The following is a 15,907-nucleotide window of genomic DNA, read 5'->3' as shown; positions in this document are numbered from 1 at the left end:
ATCCTCCATCTCATGATTGAGTTCAACACGGATCACCAAAAGCTTCGCATGACAAGCAAAAATGATGATCATATCCACAAGTGGCTAGAATCTCATGGAGAAGCGGATTATAAACTTAGAGATGACTTCTTTCGCATCCAAAGGGACATTGCGACAATCATCATGAAAGAAGTCGTCGATGAGAATGGGATGTTCCACCACGGCCCTATATCGCGAGCTAACGTCCGAACTCGCATGGGCATGCAATGTCAAGACCTCACGCCTGTCGGTGGGAATGACACCTATGGGATCACAAGAATCCCTACTACGGTTGCGGGGCGCGGGGTCGTGAGAAGAGCGGATCAAACAGATAGCACATGGTTCGTTTATCCAGGTTTGGGCCGCGAGGATGCGTAAAACCCTACTCCTGCTTTGGTGGATTGTATATCTGTGTTCTTGAGCTAGCTATGGGGCGTGAGGAGCTCCAAAAAGCCGAATCCTCCTCCTGGTCGCCTCGGGCCTCCTTTTATAGGAAAGGGGTTGCCACATTGGCACACAGGAGGTGGAAAGGGTACAGTGATGCGAGGCTATCCCTCGCATTACATGACAAGGCGCATTTAATGCGTCTTGCCCAGGTGTCCTTGCTTTATCGGTTACGGGGGAGAGCCCTGTCTCGTCCGTCGCCGCTCCCTCTCGTGTCGACACACGCCCTGGCCAGCGGTCCCCGCGGTGCCATGTCGGCAGGCAGGCAGCTGAGGTGGCGCAGTGGTGGGTCTCCACGAATATCCGCATGCCGCCACGTAGGTGCCTGCCCAGCTGGTTGGGTCGGCAGCTGCATGCGAATGGCGGTGGAGGTTTGACTGGCGTGGGCCTGATGGTGGCCCTACGGGTGTTCTTGGCAAGGGCCTTGCCGGGGCCCCAGCAAGGGTCTTGGCATGGCGCCTGATGTCATCCCCGGCAAGGCTCTTGCCGGGGGCCTTGTGGTCCTCATTGGCTGGGATCCCGCCAAGGATCATCATCTTCTAAGGGTGTATCTGATCTTGAATGCCTTCACAAAGATCTGCATGCCACCACGAGGATGTCTCCCGAATCCTTGCCCCATGGGGGCAGTGGACTCAAGGGTGACTCACTCTGTAGGCGTGGGGCGAGCTGCCACGGTAAGGGTCTTGCCGGGTTTGCTAAAACCGCCTCCCGGCAAGGATCTTGCCGGGGGGTCCGCTTCGTCCCCTTTGCTCTTTGTGATCTTGCTCTTGGTGTCGTTCTGCTTCTCCTGAGCTTCAGCCTTACCTTGGCTCACCTCCCTTGCCTTGCTCAGTGTGGTGGTGCCCGTGGCTCAGACTGCCCGTGCACAGTTATAGGGGTACAAAAAGTGTACCCCTCTTTTTGTACACCGACTGGAGCCCCCGGGCCTGGGCCACACGTAAACGCAATCGCGTCGTTGGGCTAGGCCCAAAAACGGTGCGCGGGCAGGTGGGGCGGTTTTTACAGCGGTAAGTTTGTTCGCGCACTGCGCTTCCCATGCTTCCCGCGCGTGGCGTGGTGTGGGAAGGCGTGTGTGACGTGGGCGGTATGCGTGGGGCTGAGCTCTGCATGCATGCGTCACGTCGTAGTAAAGGGGCGGTTCGCGCCTTCCCCATAAATGGAGGGAGCGTGGAGGCGCGGCCCATTTACTGAACAGGGCCGAGGCGTGGTCTTCAAGGCGTCCACTCCCCACGATCACGGGGTGGGGAGAGATCGCCTCACCCATCGCCTCGGTCCTGCACGCCCGCCACGTGGCTCTCATGCGCTTGGGGTGGCGAACGGTGGAGGCGGGAAACCGGGCCGCCGCGGGCTGGGGCGGCGGGTCGATCCCACTTCCCTGCGCCTTTCGCGTCTTGATTGGCTGAGCGGGGTGGCCGAGCCCCCACCCCGTTCCTTTATAAAGAGTGTGAGGGGGGATGGCTTCCCGCATTCTTTTCATCTCCTCCTTCCTTCAGCTTCTGCTTCCCCCTTCCATCCGCCATGGAGAGAGGGAATCCTGGTCCTTCAACGGTGGCGGCGAGGGTCGCCGCTCGACAACGCGTCCCTCCTTCTCCTGCACCCGCGGTGGCAGAGCCAGCCGCGAGGGGAAGGGGGAGGGGGCGAGGCCGTGGGCGAGGCCGAGGCGCTCGGGGAAGAGGAGGACGGGGCGGCGCGCCGGCCTTTCCTCCGCCAGCAGTTCTTCGTCAGGCTGCGTCGGCCGCCTCGCCGTCGCCTTCGCCTCCCGACTCCATTCGCGCGGGAGATGGAGCTGGATCCACCGGAGTCGCTGCAGCTGCACATGAGGGGCTTTGGGATCAGCGGCACGCGGGTCCGCATCGACTTCCCCGCCCCTCACGTGATGTATCTTTTTCGGGGAAGGAAGACGTTTGCATCCACATGTTGATGTCTTCGGATGGCACAACATCCTGAATCAAAGAGAACACACCACCTGTCGATATCTGAACAGCGTACAGAAAATCGGCTAACTTATCTAGAGAATATATTGGCTCATGCATGAAAAGGAATTAGGGAATTTGTGAAATAAACAAAGGAGACAGACATGCATGGATCTAGATCTAGCCTTGCTAACAAGCAAAATTATACCTACGCAACTTGGCTTAAGGGATAGACATGTACAGGCGAACCGCCAGAAAATCTGACCCATCAACGACTGATTCGGCCATCACAGGCGAATCGCCAGAAAATCTCAGACGGACTTGGCTTAAGGGATAGACATGTACTGATGAGGCAAATCGTCGGTCACAGGAACGCCCTCTTCAGACATCCTGAATCAAAGAGAACAGTCCACGCGAAACATATAGTATACCTACGAAATCACAAAATTATACCTACTCCAATCGGAAATAACCTGGATTCTAACTTGTAAATCGAAAAGGAAGAGGAGGAACAAGATTAGGGGGCACCTCACGATTGTGTCGCGACGAAACAAAGACGAGGCTTGGACTGGATCACGTAGGAGACAACGGGGCGATAGAAGGGAAAGGCGTATATAAAAGGTGGGATGGTTGATGGGATTGTCGATGACGGAGTCGGTTCGGGTGATGGACGGCTTGGATTGGATCACGTAGCTGTCTACAAAGCCTTGTCGGCTGGGGAACGACGGAGGACCTCACGTCTAGCACGAACTTTTCCTGATGCTCACCTCTGCGTGTCCCTTTCGGCCACGTTTTCTTCGTCCGATTTGCGTCATCCCTTGCGTCACCAGGAGGGCCAGATCGTCCACGGCCCAAACAACCGTGTTCCTCTTCCTGTGGCGAGTTGTTTCATGCGTTTATCCAACGGACGTTAGATTTTTGGGCATGCCAAACGAAGTATTTCTCATGACAAATTATACGTGTTAAAGATGGTAAGGGAATGTACAATGGTGGATAAGATAGTTTTACTTTAAGTTTTGCATGTAATTTAGAGATGACAAAAAAAAATGTCTGCAATGGGTTATCTCTTAGCCTTATCTTCAATAACTAGCAATTCCTAAAAATACGGTGAGACATATTGTGCTAAGAGATCATTTCTTGTCTTATCTTAAATAGGAGAAGACAAGACTTCTCTTATGAGTTCTCTCTCCTTCACTTCATCATTTATCCCGCGTGGCACTCCTAAGATAGCATCATTGTACATGCCCTGAGTCTAGCTGGCGAGCATAGCAGATCCGTCTATGTTTATTTTTTTCCTAGGAAATTGCCGTGTTTCAAACTAAAATTTGACAACCTCGTGCCAATATAAATTACCATGAAAAACATTTGATTTGATGTAAGATTTTTATTAGAAAAAAGACACGTACGTTGCAATGGAGATACGTAGAAGGCCACTAGCGTAACTTGGACGAGCAGCGTAGCATTGAGGGGCCGGCCCATAAATGATGTGCGAGATAGCGAGAGACATGAAATCGAGTACAAAACACTGGCGAGATGGCTAGCGTGTGTACATGTGGGTGTGTGTGGACGGGACCGGGGGGGGGGGGGGGGGGGGCGTTTTATTCGTCCTGTCAAGGTCATCCTAAAAAAAAGCTCACCTGAATGACGAAATAAGCGGTGGATCAGGGAACCTTACTCTTTTTTTATATGTTTTATTACACTAACATATATGCCCGTCAACAAGAAATAAATAACTTCACACCCTCCTACTAAAAGAAATTAGTGTGGAAGGTATGAGAATCGGGATGTGCAGATGTGATAGAGATAAAAGAACTTACAAGAGTCTTCCAGCGAGAGGTGCTCTCGCACCATTAAAACCATTCAGCTGTGCATCAAAGGCGATAGCTCACGATAGCCACGTCGTTTGCTTTTGTTTCGCTGGTAGGCTTTCCTCCGCATACATGGTTCTTCCTCTTTTGTCTCTCTGTCTCTTTCGTTTTTCCTCCTCTCAACTAGGTTGCGGTAGCCGCCGCCCCATCGCCCCTCTGGCGCTGCCGACCGGAGAAAGGCCTGCTTCTCCTCAGGGTCTTCACTTTTGTGGCTAATCTGATAGGAAGGGCGGCGCTGCTCCTCCCCGACAGCAAGGCGGGTGTCCCGCGCGCTTGCCAGCGAGGGAGAGGCTGCCACCTCTCCTCACCTCCTCCCAGGTTCCCAGCTCGAGCGCCACCGCGAGCTCACCGGAGGCCAGCGCGGCCATGCCGCCCGCTGACTCGGAGCCGCCGCCACCGCCATGGGAGCCCGTCGGCGGGGAGCGCGTCGATCTGCCACCCAACCCGGAGGACGCACTCGAGGTGTTCGTCGACGGCCATACCGTGCGGATCCCCAATGGCTTCTCTGTTCTCCAGGTCTGCGAGGTCGCGGCATCGACATCCCGCGCTTCTGCTACCACTACCGCCTCTCCATCCAAGCATGGCGAGCCTCCCCCTCCGAGGTCCTGGCTGCCGGCCTCCTAGCACGGTGGACCTCCCCCATCTTCATTCTCTGATTTAGAGGCTGCAGCTTCCGACACTCCGATCTTCTGCAGCGGCTGGCGGTCGTGTCAACTCACTGCTTATCTCGTCCATCTCCAAGCCTCCAATATGGTAAGTCCTCAATTCCTCTTCCTCGGTTCCTCATGTTGTCAATCTATCGTGGTTAGATTGAGTTTCAAAAAGGAAAAGCCTTGTGTTGATTGAGATTCAAAATGAAATGGAAAACGCTTGGTTCAATTTTGGTTGACGTGGTTCCTTACATGTATTCATGGGCAGATATAACTTAAATGTATGTTTTTTTACAATAACAGGCTAGCAAGATATATTTATCAGGATCAGTGCCTAATATGCACTATGGATGTTTAAATTTGATTGCCGCTGGGTGCTGTAGCATGTAGACTGAAGTCTGAAATGTTGTTCTTATGTATTTTGGGTGACGAATTTGATGCTTATGTTAAATTTTTGGGGGTTTCTTGGGGGAAGAAAATAGTGGAAGTTAATTTATTGGCATTAGTTAGCAGTTAGCACTGCTGGTTTAGGATCTTCATCGTGAAGATCTTTAGCTAATGGCTTTGCTATTTGATCACGGGGAGAGTGCCAGAGAGCATAATATTAGGCTTCTTCTTGGGATAATAATAGTAACATGAGTTTGATCTTATTTGCATGGCAAATGATGAGTGCAAGGAAGGAAAGGTGCACATGATCAACGCTGAAGATATCTTCGAGGCGCTCTATGAGATTGAGTTCCCAGAGTTTGTTGAGCCCCTGAGAACTGCATTGTAAGGTCAGTGTTGTTGTCTACTTGTCTCCATTCTATTAGTCTGTTACTCTTGCTCAGTTGTGTCCATCAAAGATACATTCTTTGGGTTTAGATGCTGCATGGATAAGTAACTCTACGTGACAATGCAAATGAAGGTGAAGTGGCAAAGTCCGTAGATTATTAGTGAGAATCTGGGAGCATAAATAGATAGAAGTTGCTAACAACAATGGAATTTTATTGTCTCTTTATATCCTTATAAACGAGGGGTTGTGTGAATTTTGAAATTCCTTTGGCTGTAGAGAATAGCTATTGTATTTACACACAATTGTTATAAAATGGGAGAATAAATAAATAGTGAACAACAATGCAATTCTATTGGCTCTATATCCTTATGAATGTGGTATTACATTAATTTCGGATTCCTTCGCCTGTGGCGATTAGCTTTTGTATTAGGACACAATTGTGATAAAAGAACATTCAGATTTATTCTATTGCACTCAACTCTTTCTGCAATTTCAAAAGCAAAAAATGAAGCCTGGAGCATAATGGAGGAAACTAGATAAAAAACAGTACCGCAGGAGCAAAACGGCGCAAGGGATGATGCCAACGTGGATGAAGATTAACTTCTTTGACCTTGTGGTAGGCTGAATCTGAATCACATTAATGGGTGACCTTTCTCGTGATCCTTTTTCTGAAACCATTAGACAATGACTTAGGCTGACATTTTGGTAGTTGTGTAAGCTGAAACATGATGCTAAGCTGAACAATTACTATCTTTTTTCTTTGCGTGAGATCACATTTTGGTAGTTGCAAAGCCTAAACGATGATGCTTTTTGTTGCTTCTGTAGTCTCTAAGGAAGTTGTAAGATAATGTACTTAAGCTAAGTTTCTTCTGTTTCAATAAAACACAGGTTGGTAGTTGCATAACTTGAACCATGATGCTTTCTTGCCACTGTTGTAGTCTCTAATGGAATTGCGAGATAATTTAGTTAAGATAATCTCATTGGTCTGCACTCTCAAAAAATCAGAAGAGCCATTTAGAAAAAGGTAGGGTACTATTATACATTGGTCATGTAATGTACAGATTAAGACAACTAACAAAAAGTATAATTGTGACACTTCAGACTTGCAGAGTTTTTTGTTGTTGAAATTTCGTCCACATGAGGTCGTCCTCCTCTCTGGTTTTGCTGATTCCGACGGCGTCGGCTAGACCTACAGGTTCTCTCCCTCTCACCCTGATCTGCACTTCCTGTGAGTTCCCTTTTATTTCGTCTCTCATCATCTCCACATGATTCTCCCATATCATTGTATTAGCTTGAGTTTGTGGTACCTGCAATTTATACCGAAACTTAATATTGAGGCCAGGATTCCATGCCCTTTTCACTTGAGCTGATTTACCGCTTAATATTTGATGCGTCATGCATTCTTTTGATTGAAATTTATTTGGCAATTCAGTACCAATAATAGGAATTTACTTTGCAGGATATCTGTGGCATTTGTTCTTATTAGGGTGTCAATGCTGGCGATGAAAAGATTATTAATGCTCTTATTTGGGTGTCAATGCTGGAAGCTGCTCATGAGAAATGTAACTTGAAGGTCCTCTGTAGTGCTATATTTTTAGAACTTTGGTTTTAATTAAGAACAATAGGAAGTGATTCCATGCTTGTACTTGACTTCATGTGCTTCCTTGGACTTGATATCTCCTGTTTTTATTGTGAGAGTAATTAGTCGCATTATATACCACAAGGAATTCTACTAACCATGTAAAAGGCATAATGACAAATTGAGTACATATCTATCTGAATTGTTTTGGACACTAATGCTGTTTCTAAGGTTACATCTTCACCATCAGTCTTATCAAAGACAGGTTTCCTGTCAACTAGATACTTTTAACTTCTATAGATTATATCATGGTCGCAGAGAATAACTTCAATAATTATATCTTGTATTCATGGGTATTTTTGTCCTCCTTTCATCTTCTTGGCTGAAAATCATTTATAGTTGTGTAAAATGCTTGATTTTACCCCCTTTCGTGCGAAAAATGGTTTGCTTGCAGAATCTGCCCATTATTAAGAAAATGTCTTATGTTGATAGGTAAGTTCAAAGTTAGTTAGAGATATATCATTGCTACCTTTCCCTCCTTGTACACCTCCTTTGATTTTGCATCCTGTTACAGTTGTTGTTTAAATTTTGTAGCATGTTGACTTATACTGTTATACAATACAAGACATACTTACTGAAGATTTGATACACAGGAGCTAATTGTGTGACCTCTTCCCTAACATTTTGACACACACAAGCTAATTCTGTAGCAGGAGCTAATTCTGTAGGATGACCTCTTCCCTAACATTTTGATACAAATGTTCACTTTCAGGTATAATATATCTATTCAATGTCGAGCCTCTGTCCCCCTCTTCCAAAAGTTTGCTTCATCGCGCCCGCGCCATGGCCGCCGAGCTCCTTTTTGCTCCACCCGCCAACCAGATCGGCCGATGAGGCGGATTGCCTCGAGGCGGTGGACCATGGAGGCAAGGAGGTCATCCATGGTGTGTGCATCCCGGACATTCGCTCATATTTTCCTCCTCCGCTTCACGGACGCCGGGGACTCGGGCATGGCCGCCGCCACACCCCCGCTCCCGCTGACCTTGAACTGGCGGTTCTGTTTCAGTTTTGCGTTGTCTGATTTTGGTTCGGGCGATTCTTGACTAACCTGAATTCACTTCTTCCAGGGGGTGACAGTTAGCTGTGTGACATGAATTTTGACACTGTATGAGAGTCATCCTTTGCAACAACTGATAGCTATATTCTTGATACTAATCTATTACTGTATCAACCATGAATGGATCAAATCAAAATCTTCTTTCAAGAGTACATGGTGCTTCTATTGCATCTTGTGAAAACAACAATTACAGTATTGATAAAGAAACCAACTCATCTGAGATTAAATCAGCAAATAAGGTAGCATGTCCTCTAATTAGGTTTTTGTTCTCCAAGTTTCTTTCAGTCAATTCTTTACCTTGTGCTTTCAGGTTTCAAACAATATTCATGGTCGTTCAGATGAAAAGAATTGGCGAGCATGATTTTCCTTGTCCTCTCAATAATATGATACAACAACCGAATAATTGTTCTCGTGAAACAAGAAAATGACCAAAAGCTAGCATCACAGTTTATGAACCTGACATGGGTGTCTATTTAACTTCTGATATGAGTTCTTTTGTTCGGCCATATTCTTCTGCAACAGTCACTACAGGAACAAATCATCTTGTTCTTCTTTTGGAAAGTTATATGGTCAACTGGTGCATATTTATTGATCTTTCAATTTGTTACCAGATACTTACGCCACTTCCGGCAAATCGTTTTCCGAAACTGAATCAAGTGAGATCAATACTGAGTACAAGAAGAAAAGAATTCCATTGGTTTCTACATCATTACTACTTTTACTGGGTGTGAAAGCGGCAAGTGTTCCTTCATGCCATTTTTTTTGCTTCCCATATTGTGGACTACTTTATTTCAGCACAAACATTAGTTATTAACATCAACTTTTCCCATGTATTTTAAAACTAATTGATTTCCCTTCATCAAAAGCGGACAATTGAGGGCTCTTCTATTATCAAGCTGCTCATGTTTTGTGCCAAGAGTTGCAAGTTAACTTATTAATAATTGGATACGGGCATATCTTAGATTTTGAGATTGGACAAAATACTGAATCAAATGGTAACTAGAGGAAAACAATTGCTCCAGATACATCATTTTTTTCTTCACCTCATCTGGTCTTTCTCTGAGATGGCGTTGTCAAGATTACTCTTGCGCTGTTTTTCTAGATCTTGCCATTTCTCTGCTTCTGTGCATGAACCAAAACATGTCCAGTATTCTGCATGCCTTTGCTTGCTACACTAATATGCAGGTTTTGTGAAATGATGAGCAAGACCTCTTCTTTTCAAAGTATATGCTAGAGAGTACTCATTGAATTTATAAAGATTAAGTGTTTGTAAAATTGCTTAATATCTTATGTCTTGCTTGTGCAGTTGAGGATGGTTCGGAGGGCACCAGGAGAGAGATCGTATCATATTTCCTGTCAGCTGTGCTCTGGATCTTCTCCTATTCATATAAGTAACAACACATTCCTATGAAGGAATTCATATAGCTTACATTTCATTGCATCTCCTCTGTCATTTTTAATTGGTTATATGCATGTGTTGTTGCAGAAAATTATTTCTAAGACAGGCCAGTTACTAATTGAAGCAGAGTTCTTGCTGTTGGGGAACGTTGCAGAAAACAAAAATTTTCCTATGGCTTCACCAAGATCCATCTATGAGTTCATCTAGCAACGAGTAATCGGATGCATCTACATACCTTTGTAGATCGCGAGCGGAAGCGTTCAAAGAACGGGGACGAAGTAGTCGTACACGACGTGATCCAAATCACCGGAGATCCTAGCACCGAACGGACGGCACCTCCGCGTTCAACACACGTACGGTCAGCGTGACGTCTCCTCCTTCTTGATCCAGCAAGGGGAGAGGAGAAGTTGATGAAGACCCAGCAGCACGACGGCGTGGTGGTGGATGCAGGGCGTCACAGTAGCAGGGCTTCGCCTATACTACGAGAGAGAGATGTAACAGGGGAGAGGGAGGCGCCAAAAGCTGAGGTATGATGTCCTCCATCTCCCCCACTATATATAGGGGTGTCTAGGGGGGGAGCCGGCCCTAGGAGATCCAATCTCCTAGGGGGGCGGCGGCCAAGGGGTGGGGGGCTTGCCCCCCAAGCAAGGGGCGCCCCCTTTTAGGGTTTCCCCCAAACCCTAGGCGCATGGGCCCTTTTGGGGCTGGTGCCCTTGGCCCATATAGGCCAAGGCGCACCCCCTACAGCCCATGTGGCCCCCAGGGCAGGTGGCCCCACCCGGTGGACCCCCAGGACCCTTCCGGTGGTCCCGGTACAATACTGGTGACCCCGAAACTTGTCCCGATGACCGAAATAGCACTTCCTATATATCATTCTTTACCTCCGGACCATTCCGGAACTCCTCGTGACGTCCGGGATCTCATCCGGGACTCCGAAAAACATTCGGGTTACTGCATCTACATATCTTCACAACCCTAGCGTCACCGAACCTTAAGTGTGTAGACCCTACGGGTTCGGGAGACAGGCAGACATGACCGAGACGACTCTCCGGTCAATAACCAACAGCGGGATCTGGATACCCATGTTGGCTCCCACATGCTCCACGATGATCTCATCGAATGAACCACGATGTCGAGGATTCAAGCAACCCCGTATGCAATTCCCTTTGTCAATCGATATGTTACTTGCCCGAGATTCGATCATCGGTATCCCAATACCTCGTTCAATCTCATTACCGGCAAGTCACTTTACTCGTACCGTAATGCATGATCCCGTGACCAGACACTTGGTTACTTTGACCTCATTATGATGATGCATTACTGAGTGGGCCCAGTGATACCTCTCCGTCATACGGAGTGACAAATCCCAGTCTTGATCCGTGTCAACCCAACAGATACTTTCGGAGATACCCGTAGTCTACCTTTATAGTCACCCAGTTACGTTGTGACGTTTGGTATACCCAAAGCACTCCTACGGTATCCGGGAGCTACACGATCTCATGGTCTAAGGAAAAGATACTTGACATTGGAAAAACTCTAGCAAACGAACTATACGATCTTTATGCTATGTTTAGGAGTGGGTCTTGTCCACCACATCATTCTCCTAATGATGTGATCTCGTTATCAATGACATCCAATGTCCATAGTCAGGAAACCATGACTATCTGTTGATCAACGAGCTAGTCAACTAGAGGCTTACTAGGGACATGTTGGTGTCTGTTATTCACACATGTATTACGATTTCCGGATAACACAATTATAGCATGAATAAAGACAATTATCATGAACAAGGAAATATAATAATAATGCTTTTATTATTGCCTCTAGGGCATATTTCCAACAGTCTCCCACTTGCACTAGAGTCAATAATCTAGTTACATTGTGATGAATCGAACACCCATGGAATTCTGGTGTTGATCATGTTTTGCCCTAGGGAGAGGTTTAGTCAACGGATCTGCTACATTCAGGTCCGTATGTACTTTACAAATCTCTATGTCTCCATCTTGAACATTTTCATGAATGGAGCTGAAGCGACGCTTGATGTGCCTTGTCTTCTTGTGAAACCTGGGCTCCTTGGCAAGTGCAATAGCTCCAGTGTTGTCACAAAAGAGTTTGATTGGCCCTGACGCATTGGGTATGACTCCTAGGTCGGTGATGAACTCCTTCACCCATATTGCGTTCATGTGCTGCCTCCGAGGCTGCCATGTACTCCGCTTCACATGTAGATCCCGCCACGACGCTCTGCTTGCAACTGCACCAGCTTACTGCCCCACCATTCAAAATATACACGTATCCGGTTTGTGACTTAGAGTCATCCAGATCTGTGTCGAAGCTAGCGTCGACGTAACCCTTTACGACGAGCTCTTCGTCACCTCCATAAACGAGAAACATTTCCTTAGTCCTTTTCAGGTACTTCAGGATATTCTTGACCGCTGTCCAGTGTTCCTTGCCGGGATTACTTTGGTACCTTCCTACCAAACTTACGGCAAGGTTTACATCAGGTCTGGTACACAGCATGGCATACATAATAGAACCTATGGCTGAGGCATAGGGGATGACACTCATCTCTTCTATATCTTCTGCCGTGGTCGGACATTGAGCTGAGCTCAATTTCATACCTTGTAACACAGGCAAGAACCCCTTCTTAGACTGATCCATATTGAACTTCTTCAATATCTTATCAAGGTATGTGCTTTGTGAAAGACCTATGAGGCGTCTTGATCTATCTCTATAGATCTTGATGCCTAATACATAAGCAGCTTCTCCAAGGTCCTTCATTGAAAAACTCTTATTCAAGTAGGCCTTGATGCTGTCCAAGAGTTCTATATCATTTCCCATCAAAAGTATGTCATCTACATATAATATGAGAAATGCTACAGAGCTCCCACTCACTTTCTTGTAAACGCAGGCTTCTCCATAAGTCTGCGTAAACCCAAACGCTTTGATCATCTCATCAAAGCGAATGTTCCAACTCCGAGATGCTTGCACCAACCCATAAATCGAGCGTTGGAGCTTGCACACTTTGTCAGCATTCTTAGGATCGACAAAACCTTCCGGCTGCATCATATACAATTCTTCCTTAAGGAAACCATTAAGGAATGCCGTTTTGACGTCCATTTTCCATATCTCATAATCGTAAAATGCGGCAATTGCTAACATGATTCAGACGGACTTTAGCTTCGCTACCGGTGAGAAAGTCTCATCGTAGTCAACCCCTTGAACTTGTCGATAACCCTTAGCGACAAGCCGAGCTTTATAGATGGTCACATTACCATCCGCGTCTGTCTTCTTCTTAAAGATCCATTTATTTTCTATGGCTCGTCGTTCAACGGGCAAGTCAATCAAAGTCCATACTTCGTTTTCATACATGGATCCTATCTCGGATTTCATGGCTTCTAGCCATTTATCGGAATCCGGGCCCGCCATCGCTTCTTCATAGTTCGAAGGTTCACCGTTGTCTAACAACATGATTTCCAAGAAAGGGTTGCCGTACCACTCTGGTGCGGAACGTGTCCTTGTGGACCTTCAAATTTCAGTAGGAGCTTGATCAGAAGTATCTTGATCATTATCATTAACTTCCTCTCTAGTCGGTGCAGGCACCTCAGGAACATTTTCTTGAGTTGCGCCATTTTCCGGTTCAAGAGGTAATACTTCATCAAGTTCTACTTTCCTCCCACTTCATTCTTTCGAGAGAAACTCTTTCTCTAGAAAGAATCCATTCTTGGCAACAAAGATCTTGCCTTCGGATCTGAGGTAGAAGGTATACCCAACAGTTTCTTTAGGGTATCCTATGAAGACGCATTTTTCCGACTTGGGTTCGAGCGTTTCAGGTTGAAGTTTCTTCACATAAGCATCGCATCCCCAAACTTTTAGAAACGACAGCTTAGGTTTCTTCCCAAACCATAATTCATACGGTGTCGTCTCAATGGATTTCGACGAAGCCCTATTTAAAGTGAATGCGGCAGTCTCTAAAGCATAGCCCCAAAAAGATAGCGGTAAATCGGTAAGAGACATCATAGATCGCACCATATCTAATAAAGTGCGATTACGACGTTCGGACACACCATTACGCTGAGGTGTTCCAGGCGGCGTGAGTTGTGAAACTATTCCACATTTTCTTAAGTGTGTGCCAAATTCGTGACTCAAGTATTCTCCTCCACGATCTGATCGTAGAAACTTGATCTTCCTGTCACGTTGATTCTCATCCTCACTCTGAAATTCCTTGAACTTTTCAAAGGTTTCAAACTTGTGTTTCATTAAGTAGATATACCCATATCTACTCAAGTCATCAGTGAGGGTGAGAACATAACGATAGCCACCGCGAGCCTCAACGCTCATTGGACCGCACACATCAGTATGTATGATTTCCAATAAGTTGGCTGCTCGCTCCATTGTTCCTGAGAACGGAGTCTTGGTCATTTTACCCATGAGGCATGGTTCGCACACGTCAAATGATTCATAATCAAAAGACTCTAAAAGTCCATCCGCATGGAGCTTCTTCATGCGTTTGACACCTATGTGACCAAGCGGCAGTGCCACAAGTATGTGGGACTATCATTATCAACCTTACATCTTTTGGTACTCACACTATGAATATGTGTAGCATTATGCTCGAAATTCATTAAGAATAAACCATTCACCATAGGAGCATGACCATAAAACATATCTCTCATATAAATAGAACAACCATTATTCTCGGATTTAAATGAGTAGCCATCTCGAATTAAACGAGATCCCGATACAATGTTCATGCTCAAAGCTGGCACTAAATAACAATTATTAAGGTTTGAAACTAATCCCAAAGGCAAATATAGAGGTAGCGTGCCGACGGCGATCACATTGACCTTGGAACCATTCCCGACGCGCATCGTCACCTCGTCCTTTGCCAGTCTCCGCTTATTCCGCAGCCCCTGCTTTGAGTTACAAATGTGAGCAACTGCACCGGTATCAAATACTCAGGAGCTACTACGGGTACTAGTAAGGTACACATCAATTACATGTATATCATATATACCTTTTGTTTTGCCGGCCTTCTTGTCTGCTAAGTATTTGGGGCAGTTCCGCTTCCAGTGACCACTTCCCTTGCAATAAAAGCACTCAGTCTCGGGCTTGGGTCCATTCTTTGGCTTCTTCCCAGCAGCTTGCTTTCCGGGCGCGGCAACTCCCTTGCCGTCCTTCTTGAAGTTCTTTTTACCCTTGCCCTTCTTGAACTTAGTGGTTTTATTGACCATCAACACTTGATGTTCCTTCTTGACTTCTACCTCTGCTGATTTCAGCATTGCAAATACCACAGGAATGGTCTTTTCCATCCCCTGCATATTGAAGTTCATCACAAAGCTCTTGTAGCTTGGTGGAAGCGACTGGAGGATTCTCTCAATGACCGCATCATCCGGGAGATTAACTCCCAGCTGAGTCAAGCGGTTATGTAACCCAGACATAGTGAGTATGTGCTCACTGACAGAACTATTTTCCTCCATCTTACAGCTAAAGATTTTGTCGGAGACTTCATATCTCTCGACCCGGGCATGAGCTTGAAAAACCATTTTCAGCTCTTCGAACATCTCATATGCTCCATGTCTCTCAAAACGCTTTTGGAGCCCCGGCTCTAAACTGTAAAGCATGCCGCACTGAACGAGGGAGTAGTCATCAGCACGTGTCTACCAAGCGTTCATAACGTCTTGGTTCTGTGGGACAGGCGGGTCACCTAGCGGTGCTTGTAGGACATAATCTTTCTTGGCAGCTATGAGGATGATCCTCAGGTTCCGGACCCAGTCCGTATAGTTGCTGCCATTGTCTTTCAGCTTGGCTTTCTCTAGGAACGTGTTGAAGTTGAGGACTAAACTAATATCCAAACTAGCTCCCGGGCGGCTAATCTGGTAGTGGCCTGCTCGTCGCCAGGTCGAGCGCTGCTGACCATGGGGCTGCGCACGAGGGGTTCGGGACCTGGTGCCCGGGTCTGATGGTCGCAACAGCGGTTGCTGCTCTATGGGCGACGACAGCAGCTGGCGCGGCGGTGGGTGCTTGTTGCAGTGCCCGAAATCAGGGCGGTGGCCCCGGGTGGCTGATCTGGTGGTGGCCTGCTCGTTGCCAGGTTGAGCGCTGCTGACCATGGGGCGGCGCACGAGGGGTTCGGGACCTAGTGCC

General features: G+C 46.7%; 1 long non-coding RNA gene across 1 annotated transcript; it reads right to left on the bottom strand.

Moving 5' to 3' along the window:
• Positions 1-364: 364 nt before the first annotated feature.
• LOC147962934 (uncharacterized) lies at positions 365-3,086 on the bottom strand. The gene is made up of 2 exons (XR_015607453.1): positions 2,904-3,086; positions 365-2,806 (listed from the first exon to the last, which is right to left on the bottom strand). It is a non-coding gene; the product is annotated as an uncharacterized LOC147962934 (long non-coding RNA).
• Positions 3,087-15,907: the final 12,821 nt, after the last annotated feature.

The sequence above is a fragment of the Triticum urartu genome, chromosome 6A (assembly GCF_056163025.1).
Source record: "Triticum urartu cultivar PI428250 chromosome 6A, HENAU_Tu73, whole genome shotgun sequence".
NCBI classification, from domain to species: domain Eukaryota; kingdom Viridiplantae; phylum Streptophyta; class Magnoliopsida; order Poales; family Poaceae; genus Triticum; species Triticum urartu.
This window is presented reverse-complemented; position numbering and strand designations above follow the sequence as displayed.